At 37.7% G+C, this 19,814-nt stretch overlaps 1 protein-coding gene across 1 annotated transcript in view; it reads left to right on the top strand.

Moving 5' to 3' along the window:
* Window positions 1–19,814, top strand: part of LOC107725502 (glutamate receptor-interacting protein 1-like) — a 158,055-nt gene that overhangs the window by 4,680 nt on the left and 133,561 nt on the right. The window lies entirely within an intron of this gene.

Raw genomic sequence — 19,814 nt, 5'->3', positions numbered from 1 at the left:
AACACAGATAAACTATATTGTCGCAGTCGAGTGTTTATTGTCTTTGTTTTATCATTCAAAACGTTTATATGTTCTGTTTACTCAGTTACAGATATAATAGCTATGCCTTTGTCCATATAAAGGATTTCCTGGAGGGTCAAGAGTTCTCTACTTCTGTGACTGGATATGTGGTTTTCCTGTGCAAGGTCGCCCTCTGGCGTCCAGTATGAATGAAACAGACATCATGTGTTTATAGTGCTAATGGCCAATCCATCATTTTTATTGAATTATTGGAATTTGTATTTATTTATTTATTTATTTTTAGTTTAAATATCGGTTCATGCACCGTTTAGGCACCGGAACCGTTTTAAAAGTATCGATTTGGCACCGGTATCGAAAAAAAACAAAACAATACCCAACCCTAATCTAAATAAAATGCAGTGTATTGGTGCAACCGCTTAACGCATTGTATCACAAGATTTTGCTTTCCAAAGACACATTCAAGCAGGCACAAATTAACACCATAACCCTCTCAAAATCCTTCTGGAAAGATGGCAGAGATTCTTGAAATATGGTTATAGGGCACGTCTGTTGCGCAGCGGCAGCTGTTTTAAGCCTGCGGTTGCTAAAGAAGGATGGAGTCTGGTATTTTAACGAGCTGCTCACAGTTAGTAGGTGATAATGAAGCCTGACGGTCCCTCCACAATCATCTGTCCTCCCCAGTCACCATTCACAGTCAGCTGATCTTTCTCTACGCATTAGCAATTACGCCAAAAAGAGATAGTTACCTAAGGCCTTCTGCTGAATAGCATGAGGATACTGTCTCATCATTCTCATTTGGGATAAAATGAGATGAAAGTACTTGGCACACTTTCTGGATTCATTCTTTTTTGTTTTCTGTTTTATTATTATTATTTTTTTTGCAGTTGCACGTTACACACTACTCTCTCTCTCTTGGTGTTTTGATCACTGCTTAATGGATATTCTTCTCCACTTTCATTAGCCACTTTGCACTGTTCGTCCTTGCACTGGATCAGGTCACAGCTAGTCATGGTCATCCTTTGATAAACTCTGCATTGTAAAAGTAATTGACTAACATTTTTTTTTCTTTTTGAACATGATGATCTAAACATCATTTATTTATTTATTTATTTAGAACAAAAGCATCCTGGCCACTGGCCACTCAGTTCACTTTGAATCTGATCTTTTGAACAAGTTTTGAATGGTCCAGTTCATAAAACCGATAAGGGCTGCTTTTCCAAAAACATTGCATGCCAAAGTAGATTGTAGAGACCTTTGGTGCCAGTAGTTTCTACAATGTACTTAGGTTTATGCTTTTGGGAAATGCCGCCTTGAATGATTTGTTCAGATATCGGGCTGATCCAGTTTTCACTGACTTAGTCACTCACAATGAATAAAAGCCCACTGGAATTCCACACACAAAGCTATCATATTACTACAGACTTGGAAGATAGCACATATTAGGTCATAAAAATGTGTAGGCCTAAATAAAAATGTCCTAAAATCATACATATTTATTTATAAGATTATTTTATGATTGTTTTTTTTTGTTTTTTTTTTGTGATTGTGATTGTGCAGCATGACATCTCCAGTCCTCATTGGCATTCATTATGGAAAAGAGCATCCAGGATATTATTCAGAATTTTTCTTTTTGTGTTCCACAAAAAAGTTAGGTTTGGATCAGTATGATGGTGAATAAATAATGGCATACCTTTCATTTTCAGATGATCTATCCCTAGTTAGTTTCAGCAGGGCACAGAGTACCTTCCATGAGCTCTAGTCAAGCTAACACCACCTAATTTGTCCTTATTAGGACATATCCCTTGTTCATTATGACCTTTTCTCTTTGCTTTTTTTTAGAGAATACTGAGGAAAGTGGCTTGCACTTGAAAATGTGGGCACTGTCTGTTAATGCTTGAATTGCAACGACCTTGTTTTTAATGCCTTCAGTTTCAGCTGATAAATGTTGCTCTTATTTTTTTCTGCCCACAAACTTCAGCCCATCCCATCACACTCGGGCTGTCACATCACGTCACCGCACTTCTCCATTTTCAGTGGTCTTAATACTCCCTCCTTACAATGTGTACTGTAAGGCCACCTCATCCTCCCACTGGAAATGTCCTCGCTGAAAGCAATAGCGTAACCTATTATCTCCCGTCTTTCTCTGCATGCAATGGAGCCTTCAGCATCAAAGAGGCATGATGAATTCTGATGTGTTGTGTAAGAGCCATTAAGGAATGCATTAAGCATTAATTTTCAATGACAGTGCCGTATCACCCCCACCCCTCCCTTCCTATGAGTATCGCACTCATCTCGGGGTGAGTTTAACGTGTGCCAGGCCTCTAAAGTCATGGAATCCTGTTTTTATTTTTTATTTTTTGAATTGATGGGGACAGTACTATTTGTCATTTGGACTCACATTTTCATGTTAGCCGAGTAAACAACAGCAATATTAACTGCTCATCTGGTAATGACATCTTAACCCCAGCGATCACGGCGCTCTCCACTGCAGACACCAAAGCCCCCTGAGAATTCATCCTCCTTATTACTGTGTCAGATAAACTATCGTGTTATTGTTCAATTTACTGTCTGTGAGTGCATTTCGGCTTGCAGCAAAACAGTGAAGTAAACAAATCTTGTTCTGGTTTCAGTGTGTGTGTGTGTGTGTGTATAGCAATAGCAATTCATGTTTTATATTTGCTAGAAATATTATATTTGTAATTATATTTATATTAGTTCATTACATTTTTTTCTCTTTATACAAAATTAAAAAATGCTGCAATCTGTAAATTATACAGCTATAATGTAGCTTATAAACTCATTACCACAATTTTGCTGAAAACCAGTGATGTATGGTGCAAAACATTACTGATTACTTGCTTGGTGGGTGATAAAAAGAAGGCGAAAATCCCTGTAAACATACACTAAAAGAAGGGCTCAAGCTACGTCTAGGGATTATTCCCGATAATCAGAGAAAGGAATTACTTGGATTAAGATGTTTACATGGCATGGGCAAACCTCTGCAATCCCTTTTGCATGCTACTTGTCATTACTTTTTGATTAAATGCTAAGAAATGTGGTTTGTTTACCGGCATTTTGTCCATTTTCATTTGTACTTTAACCACATCACAAAGGCATTCAGTTGAAATGCAATAGGGTTGTTTACAGTTGCGTTTTTCATTTGCTTGCTTAATGTGTTTCTGAGGGACCCGACCTCCCTTATTTTGTGTGAAACGTGCCTAAAATGTGTTGTAAAAAGTGTTTACTTGCCTCTATAGTGCAAAATGGCAGAACTCAACATATTTTACAGTGATTATGGTGGTTCTAATTATGAGCATAATCACATTATTAAGGTTAAGGGTAACAATCACAGTCTTCTGTTTACATAAACTGTCTTAATCGCATAATAAGGATGTCGCCATTTATCATTTTTCTCATTTACGCCACATAACCTTTACATTTTTTTTTTTTTTACATATATTTATATATATGTTCTAAGTCCTATTTTTTTCTTTTATGCATTTTACTTTAAGAATTTGTACAAAAATATTTCATTATACATTGCCCTTGAACTTTTGACAAACATTTCATTCTACTATATATATTTTAGTTAAATTCAAAACTATGTCCTAATGTGTCCATGGTCTGGTTAGATCAGGGACATGTGACCAGGATCCATGATTGTGGCATCCTATTTAGCACTCAGTGAAATGGCTGTGCACATTCTATCACAGCTTTCATCATCAAGCGCTGGACCCTCCTAATGGTCCATTCAGCCCGCAGCCTCTCAGACATATACGGGATGTCTAGAAAGATCCCCTCCCTCTGTCTTCCACTTTTGCACTCCCTTTCGCTTGATCAAACTCCTCTTTTATTTCCATCACTTTCTACCTCCATTTCTCTGATTTCACCATTCTCATCCATCAGCTCTGATGAGATCAGGGTCCAAATGCTTGTGCATACAGCACAGCTATAGTTTTTGCTTGTCACTATTTCTCTATCCATCTGCTTGAATGGTTTCTGTGTTGATGTTGATGCAGGATTTTATTGTATGTGACGAGTGTGGCAGCACGTCTCTGCAGAATGAATCTAAATAACTTGTTTTAAACCCAGTCATTTTGATGGTCTTTTTTTAAATTTTGCGTGTGTCGTCTTCTATTAAAGCTTCTTATTATTTCTGCCTTGGGTTATTTGAAAACTACTTCAGTGGAAGTCTTAAGATATGTGTTAAGCCCTGCTTAGCCCGATTGCTCACAGCATATGGATAAGTGTCAAAGTAGAGTGAATTACACTTGAATTATTGGTTTTGAAAAGCACATCATTTGGGGACTGTTCAAGTAGTTGCCAGCTTTAGGTGACCCACACAATGTGGTCTGTGTAGGGCAATGTGTACTACACTGCAAAATCCTTAAAACTGGGGGAATTTACTGAGCAAATAAATTTCCTGTGATTTTATAGAATTGAAATGTTTTTGAATTTGTTTGTTTGGTTAAAGTTTTTGCTTGTCAATAGGGTACAAAAAATAATTCAAGATAAATTCTCTGAAACAGGTTTTATTATTTTATGCAGTTATGCATCTCAAGGAGATGCTTAAGGAGAAAGATGTTAAAGGATACCAAAATTTTTTTATTGCAAAAGACAAATACTGATTAATAAAATGTTTTATTCTGCAGTGTAGTTAAAGGTCATTAAAATGAATTTCTCCGAGTCGCTGAATAATTACATAATATCACTTGATTACTCTTTATTTCAGATCTCTCATGTTGATTTATGAGCTCTCAAAGCGTCTCGTCTTAGACACCCATGTTTGTTCAAATTGCAAATTGAGTACAGCCTCATAAAATTATTTGCTTTTAGTATAATCTTTTGTGTCACCCTGCATCACACCAATATCAGCGCTTTTGCTCTATTAGCTATTTCTATTGGATGTTAGTCACAGGCTGCATTTGCAAAATATAATTGAGTTATCTCAGTGCCACAACAAACTCAAAGTGTCTCAAAATCGCCCCTAATATACTGCAATGGTTCATAAGCTTGCTTTTAGCCAAGGCTGATATTTCAAAAAGGCTGAAAGTGAAGATGAGAGAAAAGGAGAAAAAGAGCAATAGAATTGCAGAAAAGGCTTCAGGAACAGTGTAGGTGTGTTTTAATAAGGAGGTTTCTGAGGAGGACAGTGTCTGAATTTCTGTACTTTCATAGTATATACTAGGGCTGGGCAATATGTCAAAAATATCTTATCGATAACCGCCTTTAAAAATATTGCGATATCCGATAATATCGTCTACCTAAGCACCACCTCCACCACGCCCCGCCCCGCCCCCGCCGAGACAACATTGCCGACACGCACCATAAACACACACCATGTTCAGTTTGGTCTTACAAGGGCACCTCAGTCGTGGTATTGAAGGTGGGAGAGAGCGCTGTACATTCACTCCCCCCACCTACAATCCCTGCCGGTACGAGACTCGAACCGCAGTCCTTTGGGTTACGAATCCGACTCTTTAACCATTAGGCCACGACTTCCCCATGTAAGTTCCCCATTTTAAGTTCATCATGGTGAAGTTGGACATTTTGGCGGTGATTGTAAGAATGATAAATGCAACAATTGCAGCGTTGTTTTTAAACTTGTAGTCAAGCTATAACGTATTTGATATTTATCATGTATGACTAAAATCATGCAGGGATTAAAAATGAATTCTGAGCAAAACGTTAAGGTTTTTTTTTTTTTTCCCCTTTCTGGTAGCCATTAGTTCGGAGGTCTCTTTCGGCCCATTTTTAAAGAAATAAAAATAACTGCTTTATTTAATTAGAAGCAGGGTCATTTAAATTTCATTTTTTATTGTAATTTTTATAATTTTTATTTCATTAATCAAAATACAAAGCCCACAATATAATATTCAGTGTTGGGCTGCCGAAACTCCGAACGCATGCATGTTGAGGGGCGAGCTGAGAAGCCTACTAATGTCTTCATCCAACTATATAGTGCTATTATATCTCATCTTAATTAACATAATTATATTGTATACACGGTTTACAAAATCTGTAAAAATACTGCACTGAAATGTGCGCTGAAGAAATTTGCGTATTTTAATTATACCTGTCATGTTTGTGGTTTTTCATCATATATCACATATCATAGGCCTATACCCTAAAGTTCACTTAAGACATAACCGATTGTATTTATGGGATATTTTGATATAATTCTGTGTGTATTTGTCCATTCGAATATGTAAGAACGCGAGAAAGAGAGCTCAGACCAGTGTTTGCGTATATAAGAGGTGGCTTTTGTGCATGCGCTTGTGTGTGAGTGTGTGTGTGTGCAGCACAGAACACAGCGCGCGAGTGCAGAAGTGAGTTCTATTTCGTCTTCTTACAGTTGAATCTTTTGAAATCACAATAAATGTGCAATGTGCATAGAGAAATCGAGACGCAGAATCGAAATGTAATTTTATAACAAGTAATTTGATTCCTGACCTTACGCATCTGATCTGATTTCCGAAATTGGAATAGCTTTTCGATTCCCAACCCTCATTCTAAATTATTTCATTCTTGCATGCAAAAAGACCTGTATGGTGACTATGGGGCTATGTAAAATATTTTTTGCAACTTACTAGGTTTATCATTTGTCATTTTTTCCCAATAATGTCGATAATCGTCTGTTACCTGACTGTTGACATCGACATCGCAATACTTACGAGACATCGTCGATATACGATAATATCGTCATATCGCCCAGCCATAGTATATACTTTCTTTGAGGAAATTTCCTTCTAAATCTGTCATGTTGACATTGTTTTATTGACCTGTGATGCGCCAACCATGGAAATAACAAGTGCAATTTAAACCATTATCTGGGTACTTATAACACAAAAAGAGTCACCCAGCTAACAGTCCTCTGTCATGTTTTCCCTTCTTTTTAAATCTGATGGCTCCTCAGCTCTCATGTCCACTGGTTGCACACTTCTGAATCTCAGCATATACGCCAAGTCACCTGGGTATTCACTAACTGTATTATTAATTAAGCAGACATCCTGCTTTTTCTATACTTTTTCACAGAAGCAAAGTATGCATATTTACTGTATACACAGAGAAGATTTTTTTTAAGACTTTCTGAGCAACTTTGGTCCCTGCATTGAAGCTTGTGCCAGAGTTGCACCTGCCAGTGTGTGTGCATGTGGGAGTTTGTGTCTGTGTACCTCTTTCTCTCATTCATGCCGCTGTTTACTAAATATTACAATGCTTCCTCAAAGCTAGCACACTGTTTGAATTTGTGCTTGAGTTTGTGGAGCTTTGTAGGGAAGGGTTTTATGTAAACTTGAGATGAGATGACCGATTACAACAGCTGAAGAGCAGATATTAAAGGCTTATTTGTCTATGAGACTTTCAGCGCTGTTCCAAAATGTAAGTTAGCACCTAAACCAAAATGGACCTTCATAAAATACTGACTTGGAATGCTCTACATAGACAACAATAACTCGGTCACTTAAATGCACTGTACACTGTATTTCACATAAAGTGTACAAGAGACTCCTCTATTGTTTACTGATGCCAATAATACAGTTTATTGATGCATTAGCATGTTGCTAAGCTTGCAATGCAATATATTCTATTTGAATACAGCACAAAATATACATGCCGTATTCAAGTTTGCTTTGGCAAAAGGCCTTGTTTTTAATCATAGCTCTTTGGTTTCTCTCTGTAGCCACCAATTACATTCAGTTTCTTAACTTTGCCCATTATGTTTTGACTACTATTATTCAGTGGCTTTCCAGATACGAGGTGATTTATTGCAGTAACTGGCAGGTCAAACTCTTATGACATAGAATAAATGAGAATCCTTTAGTTCTTTTGTCTGAGCACTGCAAATGTCGTTCAATATGAAGCAGTTGACGTTTGCTCCCTCATTACAACTCCTAAGCTTCGTCATCAGGAGCTACATTGATTAGCATTGTACAGTAGTCCATAAACCGATTCTGGGGGCTGTGTTAGCACAAGGGAAGCGAGTCTCTAGGGTATTCTTTCTTTTTTGTGATAACATCACATCGTGGTGAGAAACAGCGGTGCTATGCTAATATCTATTCCTGTAGTGTGTGCCGTTTACACGCTTAATCAGTTTTCAATCTGAGCTGAGCAGCCCAACCGTGAGTCATTGCTTCAAAGTTTCTCAACTTCAATCGCTATTGTGTTCTGAAATACAAGTGCGCAATTCATCCAGCCAAAATAATATCATGAAGTACAGCCTCTTTTTTCGTAAGATCTCTCTGTACTTTTTTTAATCAGCCAGGAGTTCATTAGAGGAAATTAGCTCCGAGGAAAAATAGCACAGGAGTTCTGTTGTGAAGCTGAGCATAAAAGAACTGCACTGTGGTAACAAGCTGGCCTAATACCCATCCTCTTCCTAGCTTTGCTTGATTTCCGTTTGTCTCACACACATGCTAGACAAGATCTGAATTACATTCACAGCTAAGTATCTCTTTCAATTGTGCATAGTTAACCCTCCTTTATTGAACTCTTCACAGAGCCAAATGGAATATTCAAACTGAAGAGAAGTCCAGCCTAGGGATACGCCGCTATTAAAATGAGAGACTGTTAATGTTAGTTAAAAAAACAGTACAATTGTTTGTATCCATTTTGAATATTGCCTTTAATGCAGTGTGTAATGTAGCTGTATGTGAATGCAAATGATCTGCAAAGTTGTAATTCATCACAGGATTCACAAAACGTTTGCTCTTGAAAGATTTCTGTTTCTTGAAGAAACAGTACCCAGTTTATTTGGACCAACTGGGTCCACTGAATTTCAACCTGTAAATATGATAAATAATAGATGATTATATTTTCTATTGAGCATTCAAAATACAGAACTATGGCAATAGGCGTTTCGTTTCCGAGCACACGCTGTACGCAGTAGGCCAATCACAACAGACTGGGCTATCTGACCAATCAGAGTAGGCTCACAGAAAGGAGGGGTTTAGAGAGACTTAGAACTGCTTTGAATGAATCGTTTGAGAATCATTGGAAAATGAGGTGATATTAAATGCATATTTTGAAAAAAAGAAAGCGTTGTTTAATCTTGCATGCATGTAAATCTATTGTAGGAGACACCCAAAATAACAGTAGGAACCTTAAAAATGGCATAATAGTGGCACTTTAACTAATGTTGGCAGATACAGCCTTTGATTTTAATAAATGGCAAGTTTTGGTAAATGTTGCAATTAACTAAGATAAATAAATGCTAGTATTTTAGTTTAACTAATGTATAGTTAATTACTGTTAAGGAAAATGTAATGTAGTGCTTTTTACTATTTTGTCTAAATAACCTCAACTAGAATAATCATTTTAAATGGTAGTGAATTTAGGCATTACAACATTATTTACCGAAAATAGATATTAGTTTTGAAGATTTGCTAAAGTATAAAATAAAAGTACTAAATTATTAGTGTTTTTAAAGGTATTAACTTTAAATATTAGATGATGGCAAATGTAACAAATTGAAATGATAGCAATAAATAAATATTGACAGCAATAAATAAATGTTTAAAAATCTGAAATATCAGCCAGTACTCAATATGATACAGATATATCTTGCTGTTTAACCCTCTCTCATATGCCGATAAGACGATCCCAGAATGTAATGCAACAAGCTCAGTAAAAAACTAACACAAGATAGTGGACGAGGCTAGAGAAATGTGGAAGTCAGATATACAGTAATTCAATACCAAAAAGTATCAGCCATCCATCATTCAAACCGCTTGTCCAATGTAGGGTTCCAGGGATGTGACTCTATATAGTATTAGTCATTGTCATGTTTAGGTTGATTTAACTCTTTACTGTATATGGTATTAGTGTGCTGCATTTTTGTGCTTATTAGTGTATCATGCCATTAGCTGATGCATATTACTTCCTATGCAGAGCATTCCATGATGATTAGAATGCAGTTTTAGAAAGCAGTTGTAGGTAGTAGTTAGCAAGTTCTTTGTATCTCTCTCACATACAGACTAAGTCCGCCATGTTGAAGGAGTTTCACAGTGTCCTTTAATGCACCAATTGTGTCTCATCTTGGTGGCTCAATGTGCTTGGAAGCGTTGTGTGCACGCACGTCTCATTACTAGTGCAATTTGTGTGAGTGCTCTGGCTTCTACCGAGAATTGCCTGGGAAAACATCCCCAACAGTCATGCTGCTTTGTCCATCGGCAGCCTCTAACCCCACTTCCATGTCTAAAAATCACATCCCTTTGTTAACAGAGGCAGGAGTTTAACTGGCAACCAAAAGAGTAGGCTTGAGGAGCTTTTGGCAATTCTCCTTTCGCAACTCTGAAAAGCCATTGTTGTCATGTGCCTAGAGCAGTCACGGATGGGCTATATAATGCCACTGCTATCAAAAGTGCTTAGTGAATTCAGGGCTCCACAATAAGAAATTTTTTCTTTTTTAGTTTAAGTGACGGTTCTGTCAACTAGCGCGAAACCTTTGCACACTGGCCCTGGGCCAGTGGACTATCCTTATTTTTGAGTCCTAAAGTTATGCTTTTCTTCCTTAATGTTTCACTGTGGGAACATGTAGGACAGAGCGGCTGTAAATTAGACTTATGAGACAGCTGGGTTTGGTCCAAACTGAGATGGCAAGTGATTGGAATTAGAAGCTTCACTGCTCTTTATATAATAGTATGAGTTTTACAACAGGACAGTGTGTGTGTGTGTGTAACTACAGTACTTATATTCCTCTTAAAACCACAGTGACCCTACATGCATCCCAGTTTTCAAATAAATGATTTTGCAGAGGAGGAATGGAGGTCGGAACTGGATATGTAAAGGGTTAATGGCTGCAAAGTGTGCATTTATGGTGGAGCTTTTAAATGTGACAGCCTGTGCATATTTCATATCGACTATGAATCCAGGGAGACAAGTTTACAGAGTAATTATGTTCTGCAGATGAAAGCCTGAATCCTGGGTGGATGAATCATAATGCAATTCAATACGGGTCACTTTCTCAATGCATGAAGCTGGCAGGACTACAATACCCAGAATGCACTTAGAAGCTCTGAATACATTGACATCTTTGTGTCATGCTTTCAAATGGGATGTTTTTCTGTCTCTGATTGTCTAATACTGTTATTGGGATGTGCAATTATAAGAGAAGGGATCTCTAATCCCCCAGCAATGGTAAAAAGCAATTGTAATATCTGCTAAATGCCATTATAACAGTTATAAATATTATGTTTTTAAAGCAAATAGGATATAATACAGTGGTTGAAACTCAAGGCAGCCAGAAGGTTGTTTGTTCAGTCTCCACAACAAGTGATCCATAAGCCATCAACATTAAGCCATTTAATTCCAGGTCACTCTGGTGGGATTGTACTAATAATGGCAATATTATTTGACATGGAAGTTGCAGAAAAATGTCCCACTGACACTGGTTATTGAGGAGAGATCATACAAACTTCTAAATTCTCAAAAGAGCTTATGACCTGCAAGATTTAAATGGGTTTGGATCATCTCATGCATTATTTATCTGTAGTTTTAGGGATTCTTAAGCACTTCCAGTACTCAAATTCTGTTCTGCACTATCCTCACCATGTACTGCTCTCAGAATACACAAATTAACGAACAAAACACATTAAACAGCAGCCAAATTTTGATGTGCCCACTTACTATGTGGCAGTTACAAAGTACAAACCATTGCTTTATTATGGGAAAGCTCACAATGTATTTACCAAGTTTATCTCCCTCTCTCTCTCTGAACATGTACGGTTGATTGCCTTTCCACTAGCTCATTACTGTATTTCTCTGCTGGTTGAAAACTTGAGTGGCTTCACTCTCTCAACTGCGGGACGAAAAATGAATGACTGCGAGAAAATGAGTCCATCCAACCTGCCTCAGACTGGCAGCAACTCTTAGCCGCAGCATGTAGGATCCTGTTCTTAAAACATTATGCTTTTATGGTGTAAACCTTTGACATGGTCGCCTATTTGATCTTCTGTAATTTGGATTTTCTCAAATTAAGCCATTGCTCTTTAAGCGAGGTGCTAAATAAATATGCATAACTGTTTATAACTGACAAAAAAACTCTTTCTTGGCTCGTCTGCAGTGCAAATATTGTTCCAATCTGCCAGATTGCAAATCGTCCACATTGTTCTTTCACAGCATAGGCAAATATGTGTGCAGTGAGTACGTGAACAGATTAAGACAAATTGAACACAACATGGTCTCTATACGAGTGAGATTTGGGAATAACATCCTCTTATCGGTGTCATAAACTGGTCTTGATGGATGGCGGCTGTGTTTTGGGAATGTTGTGTTCCCCTATTATAGACTATGACTGCTTTTCTACTCACTCTGTATGTTATTTGCCTTTTCTCAGTGTTCAGTGTTGACTGAAACTTTCTTTATGGCATACAGGAAAATGAGTCTTAATGATCTCTGTTATTTCTGCAGGAGATGTGTGACATTGGCTGCCAGATCAACAGTAGTTCTTGTGCCAATGCTTCCTGCCAGTTTTGAGCACCAAGTCTGCCTCTACCTCATACACTTGTCGTAAGCAGGTAGTGATTGCTGTAAGGGAGAGAGATTAATTGCGTTGCATTATTGAACGCCCCAAGTCAGAATCAGTCATTTCTTTGCTTAGCATTTGGAGATGCATTGCGGCGAAGGCGAGTTACTGTGCATGTTTGCTATGCGGGCAAGCTGGCACAGACTGGCATGCTGTACAACTGAAAGATGTTACTACAGTATGTCTGGAGTAAAACTAGTACCCTCACTTTATGTTGCTGTTTTCTTTCCTCTGACTGTCAGATTGCATTTACAAGGTCTGCTGGTTTACTTTGCTTTCTTCCTAATGGATTTTATCCTGTCTTGCCAAGAAGAATCAAAGAATGTGTTTTCTGGCCGTGTTTGTGACCTACAGCGCTTTAAACCTCCATGTTTGAGATTCACGCTAAGTGTTGATGCAGAAGGGTGCACATTGACTTGACAGAACCTGAGGGTTTTGGATCTAGAAAGAGAAAACCTGTTTGTCATTTGAGTGGACATGTGGAAATATCCATAGGCGATCCAGGTTAATGTGGTATATTTCCCCTGTAGTCATACAAATGTACACGTTCTTCCGTGCCAAGCCACTTCAAAACCATCATTTGCTCCTGACTATCAATTTTTGTGATAATCCCATATTGTTCTTTAATCCGGTCCTTTCTTAAGGAGTTTTTTTTTTTGTAATAGCCTTCATAGTAAAGGTTAACAATACAAGCCCCATTCGGTGGGTTTAAAGACCGTGGCATTTGGCGGCGCACGCCAGGGGCACGGAGCAGGAAGTTAATTGTTAATTTCCAGACAGCCTTTATTGACATTAAATCTTTTCATTAATTATCATTAGTGTCGTTAAAGGACATTTTCCTGCTGACCAAACACAAACGGGAAGGTGCATTTGGGATTATGAATGAAGCCTTAACCACGTCCTTGCAGCAGTGCAAGCACATTGTAATTTCCTTCCATTGATTTGCAGAGGAGACGCACATCGTGGTGTTAAATGCCTGGTCAGTCACACTGAGGTTTCAAGGACAGTCGAGTCAAGGACAGAGCTCTAGTTAAAGTTTGGTCAAATGCATTCACCTGCAAGCAGCGCCTCACACTGCCTGTAACTGCTGATTTTAGATCAGTTTTTCTGGCATTATTCTTAATCTTAACCCTGAAGCAGCGAGCCAATGTTGCAAAACAAGTGAGACAAGGTCTTGCTGATTTGAGCTGCACTTTCAGACTAAAATGTATCAGAAGCATCTAAGTGTTTATAGCAATTTGTTTATAGCAAATTAATTTCTATTTAAAAGGCTCCAAAGAGTGTTTTTGAGTAGACTCTGCACTTAGCATTACCTCAGAGCCCTGATCAGAGATGTGTTTTTCACAATTGTTTGCTCCACAAGACAGTATATTGCATTCTCTTTCAGATGTAATACTCTGAACCTTGACTACTCATCCAGACTGTCAAAAAGAGACCTGCACCTTTGAGGAATATAATGTGTTGTAGCCATTTAAGAAAGTATTTTTATTTTATATCATTTATGTTTAAATATTATTTGTTTGTGTTTTGTTTAGTTCAATTTGCTAATTAAGAAAATTGTAAACGTCATAAGGGCGTGGTAAATTGGACGGGAGGACGCCGGAAGAAAGGAAGTGGGTCAGACATAATTTTTTGACCACTTCGTACGTTTTTGTTTGTAGAATCCCTTTTTTCGAACGAGTTTCATTTGGTATAATTTGTATCTTAATTTTAATATGTTTTTTGTTGGTCAATTATTTACCTGAATAAATGAGAAGAAAGAATAAGCGTTTCATGGAATGAAGTGCGTTCAAAACAAAGCCCGCTACCATGCTTCCGCGGCCAAAACAAAGGCCGGAACATAATGCATAGCATTATGGAGCTTGTCATCTCATCTTTATGTTCTCAGTGTTTTTTAGTCTATAGAGACTTTACAAGACAAAGGCTTAGCTGTGGATTTGAATTACAATTATTAAGATATGAGAGTAAAATTTGTTTATGACAGCAGCACTTTTTACAAATGCGATTTGTCAGTTTGGCATGCTGTTGAAATCCGGTTTGATGTCTACCAGGTCATCTTAGGGAATAGATGAGAACAAGGAGAACCAACATACAGTGGATGGAAAGGAAAATTGTTTCTGAAATTCATGCCAAATGAACACTGACATGCTGTTCATATAACTTTGTTCACTTAAGACAGGGGTGCCCAAACTCGATCCTGGAGGGCCAGTGTCCTGCAGAGTTTAGCTCCAACCCCAATTAAACACACCTGAACCAGCTAATCAAGCTCTTATAGGCATACTAGAAACTTACCAGCAGGTGTGTTGAGGCAAGTTGGAGCTAAACTCTGCAGGACACCGGCCCTCCAGGACCGAGTTTGGGCACCCCTGACTTAAGGTCTTAACCAATATACTAATAGCCTGAGGTATAAAACACAACTACACAAAAAGTGTAGGATTTACTTTGACCTTGATGAACAACTGGTGAACCAGTTTTTTGAGCTGGTCAAAATAGTCCATTTACAGAAATTAGTCAGACCTTATGATGAACCTTTGATTGTAAAAAATATACGTATTTATAAATCCTTCTCTGTCTCTGTCCTAGTGAATTTATTGCTTTGACTGTGCAATCACTGTGCAATTTGCACTCAGTTGGTCCCTTCTATTAAACATTGATTAAAAGTATCCATGCATTCCCTGACAGAGTCTCTTACTGCCTGTCGACTGCTGTACCAGAAAGCCACCCTCTTCTCTTCTGCCCCCTCTTTTCTTCTCTTCGCTGTCCCAGTAGATTTCCGAGACCCTCAGGCAGTGGCCTCATTTTGCTTATCTCCTCGCTCTGTGTTTGGTCTTCTGAGAGCCCATCTCCCCCTCCAGAGAAACTCACGGTTTCTAAATCAATTCACATTGAGTCTTCCTTCTCTCTTATTTCTGAGTGACTGTCAAAGCCATCTGTAATTACTATCGCTGCTCCTGAATGAACTGATTCACATGGCTCATTTTGATTCGTTACTGCAGTCTCTGACATCACTGGGTCTGGGCTACAATGGATGTGGACTTGGATGACAAATGTTTACTGTCTGTTTAATGCTACCTGTTTAATAGTGAAGTACTTTAAAGGGATAGTTCACCCAAAACGGAAAATTCTGTCATTAATTACTCAATCTCATGTCGTTCCAAACCTGTAAGACCTTCGTTCATCTTCGGAACACAAATGAAGATATTTTTGATGAAATCCGAGAGCTTTCTGACCCTGCATAGACAGACAGCAACACAACTGACACGTTCGAGGCCCAGAAAGGTAGCAAGGACATCATTAAAACAGTCCATGTGACATCAGTGGTTCAACTGTAATTTTATGAAGCTACGAGAATACTTTTTTTGCACAAAGAAAACAAATGACGATTTTCTTCAACAGTTTCTTCTCTTCAGTGTCTGTCTCTGCCACGCGTTTAGGGGAGTATTTTTGTTTTCTTTGTGCACAAAAAGTAATGTCGTTGCTTCATAACATTGCGGTTCAACCACTGATCTCACATGGACTATTTTAATGATGTCCTTACTACCTTTCTGGGCCTTGAACCTGGTAGTTTCATTGTAATTTTTGACAGGATTTTCATTTTTGGGTGAACTATCCAAGTATTGTAAACCCTTGTGGTTTTCTTCACCCTTTAAGATGCGCCATACCAATTTAAAACTGAAATGAACTGATTTGCAGCTGAACTCTAATTTAAATGTTTTCTTCTGAGAAAAATATCTAGAGTTAAAAAAAAAAAATCTGAACAGTGCCTCAAACTGTTATCAGATTTGCTGTGCTCAGACAAAGTGCAAAGGTCAGAGATTTCAATGTGAATATTTGTTTCAAATGAGACCAAAATATATGTACTATTTATCCATGTCCATTTTAAAGCTCTCAACTAATTGCAATGCAATACATTTCTCAGTTAAGGCATTAACAGATTGTTATCTGGTTACACTGCATACAAAAGGTATTTTAACACATATTTGACACACACCACACGGTATGCGAGTAGTTCTGAACCATATGTTACAAAGTGAAGTTCCTAAGTATATTAAGGTATGCCTCTTGTGTCAGATACTTCTCTAAATGCCAACTTCTGACTACTTCTGCCAAATGACTTTAACTTTGCACATTGTACCAGATTACTCCACACACAATTGTTTTTAATTAGCCCACTTCAGAGTCGGAGAGAGTAATGATTCTCTTTTGGAAGAAAATGAGCCGTGCTTTCAAAGCATGAAGGTTAGCCAAATCATGCTACAGACTTGGCTGTCAAATCAACCCATTTGTGCTAATAAAGGCTAATGTTCCAACAAACTGCGTAGGCTACCCTTGAAGGGAGGTCTTAAGCATGTGAAACACAGGGTCGGACGAAACCATTAGCATCTCTGCTCTCTTGTGATTCACTGTTTTCATACATATTTATAAGCAAACAGGAAATTGACTAATGCTCTGTCGACTAAGTCTGTCTGGTAATTGGGTTTCAGTAAATGGTGCATCTGTGTTTTCCACATTTTGTGGCTTGAGGAGTCTCTGGCAGGAGGAAGGAGGTCAGTACAGTCAGAATGTTTGACCATTCTCATCTGCTTCACTTTAAACTTTCAGCATCTTCCCCACTAATGATATTTTCACACCATGACTCTGTCCTTTCAGTGAGAAGTGCGAAATATTCTCTAAAATCATCCCTAGAATTCACAAACTCAAGCATGTCTCTCACCTATTATTGGTTCTTGTTAAATCATACCTACTGTATATCAAATGCGTAGAGACTTTAAAAATGTATTTTGCACAGCAATGAGGATAGTTTTGTAGTTTTTTTTTCAAGACATTTTTTAGGTTTTAGCTTTATGGCCGCCTTTGACCCTTTTTTGACTTATTGTAGTGGTTTATATAGTAAGTAAAGTAAGTAAATTTTATTTATAGAGCACATTTAAATTCAGCTTAAACTGACCAGAGTGCTGTACAAAACAATCATAAAATACAGTAAAGTATAAAATAAAATACAAATGAAAATTAAAATCCAAGATATCAATACTAATCCATAAATTAAAAATCAGGAAAGGCCATAGAATTAAGATGCGTTTTAAGTCTAGACTTAAAAACTGAAATAGACAGAGCACTCTTAATGTCAGATGGCAACTGACTCCATAACCGCGGAGCAGCTACTGCAAAGGCTCTGTCACCTTTAAACTTAAGCCGTGACCGTGGGACATATAAAAGAGCTTTATTAGCAGATCTGAGGTACGTAGGAGCAGAATTAAATGAGATAAGATCAGAAATGTATGATGGGGCTTGTCCATTAAGTGCTTTAAAAACAATCAACAAAATTTTGAATTGAATTCTAAAGGAGACCGGAAGCCAGTGGAGCGACGCTAAATAAATTTATTATAAAAAATAAATGAATTTCTTATAATAAATGTAATTTATAAAAAACTTTTTGAAATACATTTTTAATACAAAGCAAATCATACAAAGCAAATAATTCTTTTATAATATATAAATAAATACATGCTTTTCTTTTTATAACAAAATTTCACCAAATCTAAATTCCAGTCATGGGTAATGGAAATAATTAATTTTAGAACATCAAAGCTGGCAAAAAATACATAAATTAAATAGGAATAGGAAATGCAGAGTGCCGACAGTCATTAAGCGTTTCCAATTCCACCTCATTATTTTACTAATTCAATTGGATGGAGAGGCAATGGCAGGGAAAAAAAAGATAATTACTATGACTTTGGCCATGCTTGAAACCCCCATATGCACTCGGGTATTAAATGGGATTTGTTGAGGCGTGCATTATTCAGAAAAACTGCGCTAGACACCTTTGTGATTTTCACCCAGACTTCAGTAGTTCAATATGTAGGTCTCGTAAAAAGGAGACAGGAAATGAAGGGGTTGGAAATTGTTTGTTGATATGTACTCTTTTTTTGTTTTATGTTTGTCCTACAGAAATGTTTTATTAAGGCAGCGTATGTTTTTGTGTGATAAAGTTAGTGTGTTGTGGGTTTTTACAATACTCTCGAAACGGTGACTTTAAACTTCTCAGCCAGGCCAAATAGAGGGCTTAAGATAGAAAAAAGCATCAGGGCCTTTCTGAAGCAAAACCAATTTGTAGTGCGTTTCCTACATACCTGGTTGGCTTCAATCAGCCCACACAAAAGGTGTGAGTCAGCAGCCTTCTGTGGAGCCTTTGTGAGGGAAGTGCCTCATACTGCGCTTCAATAGAGAGGCTGGAGCTTTACAGGGTGAGGAGAATTAAAGGTACAGTTCACTGAAAAATGAAAATTGTCATCATTTACTCACCCTAAAACCTGTATGCATTTCTATTCTGCAGAACACAAAAGATATTTGGAATAATGTTACAAATGTTGTTGCCTGTACAGTAAATGTCAATGGGGTCCAAACAAACATTTGTCAAAATACCATCTTTTGTGCTCCACAGAATAAAGAAAGTCATACAGGTTTGGAATGACATGAGGGGACATGAGTAAATGATGCTGACTTTCATTTTTTAGTGAACTATCCTATCCCTTTAAGAGGTTTTTGAAACGGGTGCATGCAGTTGTGTGATTTATCTTTTGAAGGTTTGTTCCAGGAAGCTCATTACATACACAGGAACATTCCTGGAAATGCAAATATTTTTTTTTTATTTCTGTTTGTGAGAAAATAGCTTGATATTTCTCAGCAACGCTGTGGGAATTGTTCTCAGGAAGTGCTTGAGTCTACTTGAATGCTGAAATTGTTTTCAGTGAAAAACATTCACTTTGCAGTGAAGTAGTGCAGAGAGTACTGCTCATGCTCATATTGTTCCTGAACATTTATGAGTTTCTTTTTTCTGCAATGCGCATAAGATGAAGGTTTGAATAATATTCACACTGCTCCATAAATATATGATCTTTTAACACGGCAGCAGCTCTCCAGTTCCCAACAAGCAATGTGTATTGAGTATTTATGCATTGAATAATGACTCCAGTTTCTCGAGCAAATTAATAACAAGTCGTGTTAACCACCCACAGACATTCCAGTACACACTTTACGCTCAGAAAGAGATACTCAGAGACTGGATGAAAGGACAGGATAAGCTCCGTGAAAGACTGACATGAAGGAAATGAGGTCTGAAAGAGATGGGGAGCATGAAACGATGAGAGCGATAGAGGGAAAGAAGCGACAGATCGAGCCAGGGAAAAAAACAACATCGCGTTATTTCATCTTAATAGGCTCCCCTCGATCCCCCCCCCCCTACTGCAGTCAGGCTTAATATTTTTAACAA

This window comes from Sinocyclocheilus rhinocerous, unplaced genomic scaffold (assembly GCF_001515625.1).
Source record: "Sinocyclocheilus rhinocerous isolate Xijiao unplaced genomic scaffold, SAMN03320098_v1.1 scaffold153, whole genome shotgun sequence".
NCBI lineage: Eukaryota > Metazoa > Chordata > Actinopteri > Cypriniformes > Cyprinidae > Sinocyclocheilus > Sinocyclocheilus rhinocerous.
The sequence above is the reverse complement of the archived record's forward strand: the minus strand, read 5'-3'. Positions and strand labels throughout refer to the sequence as shown.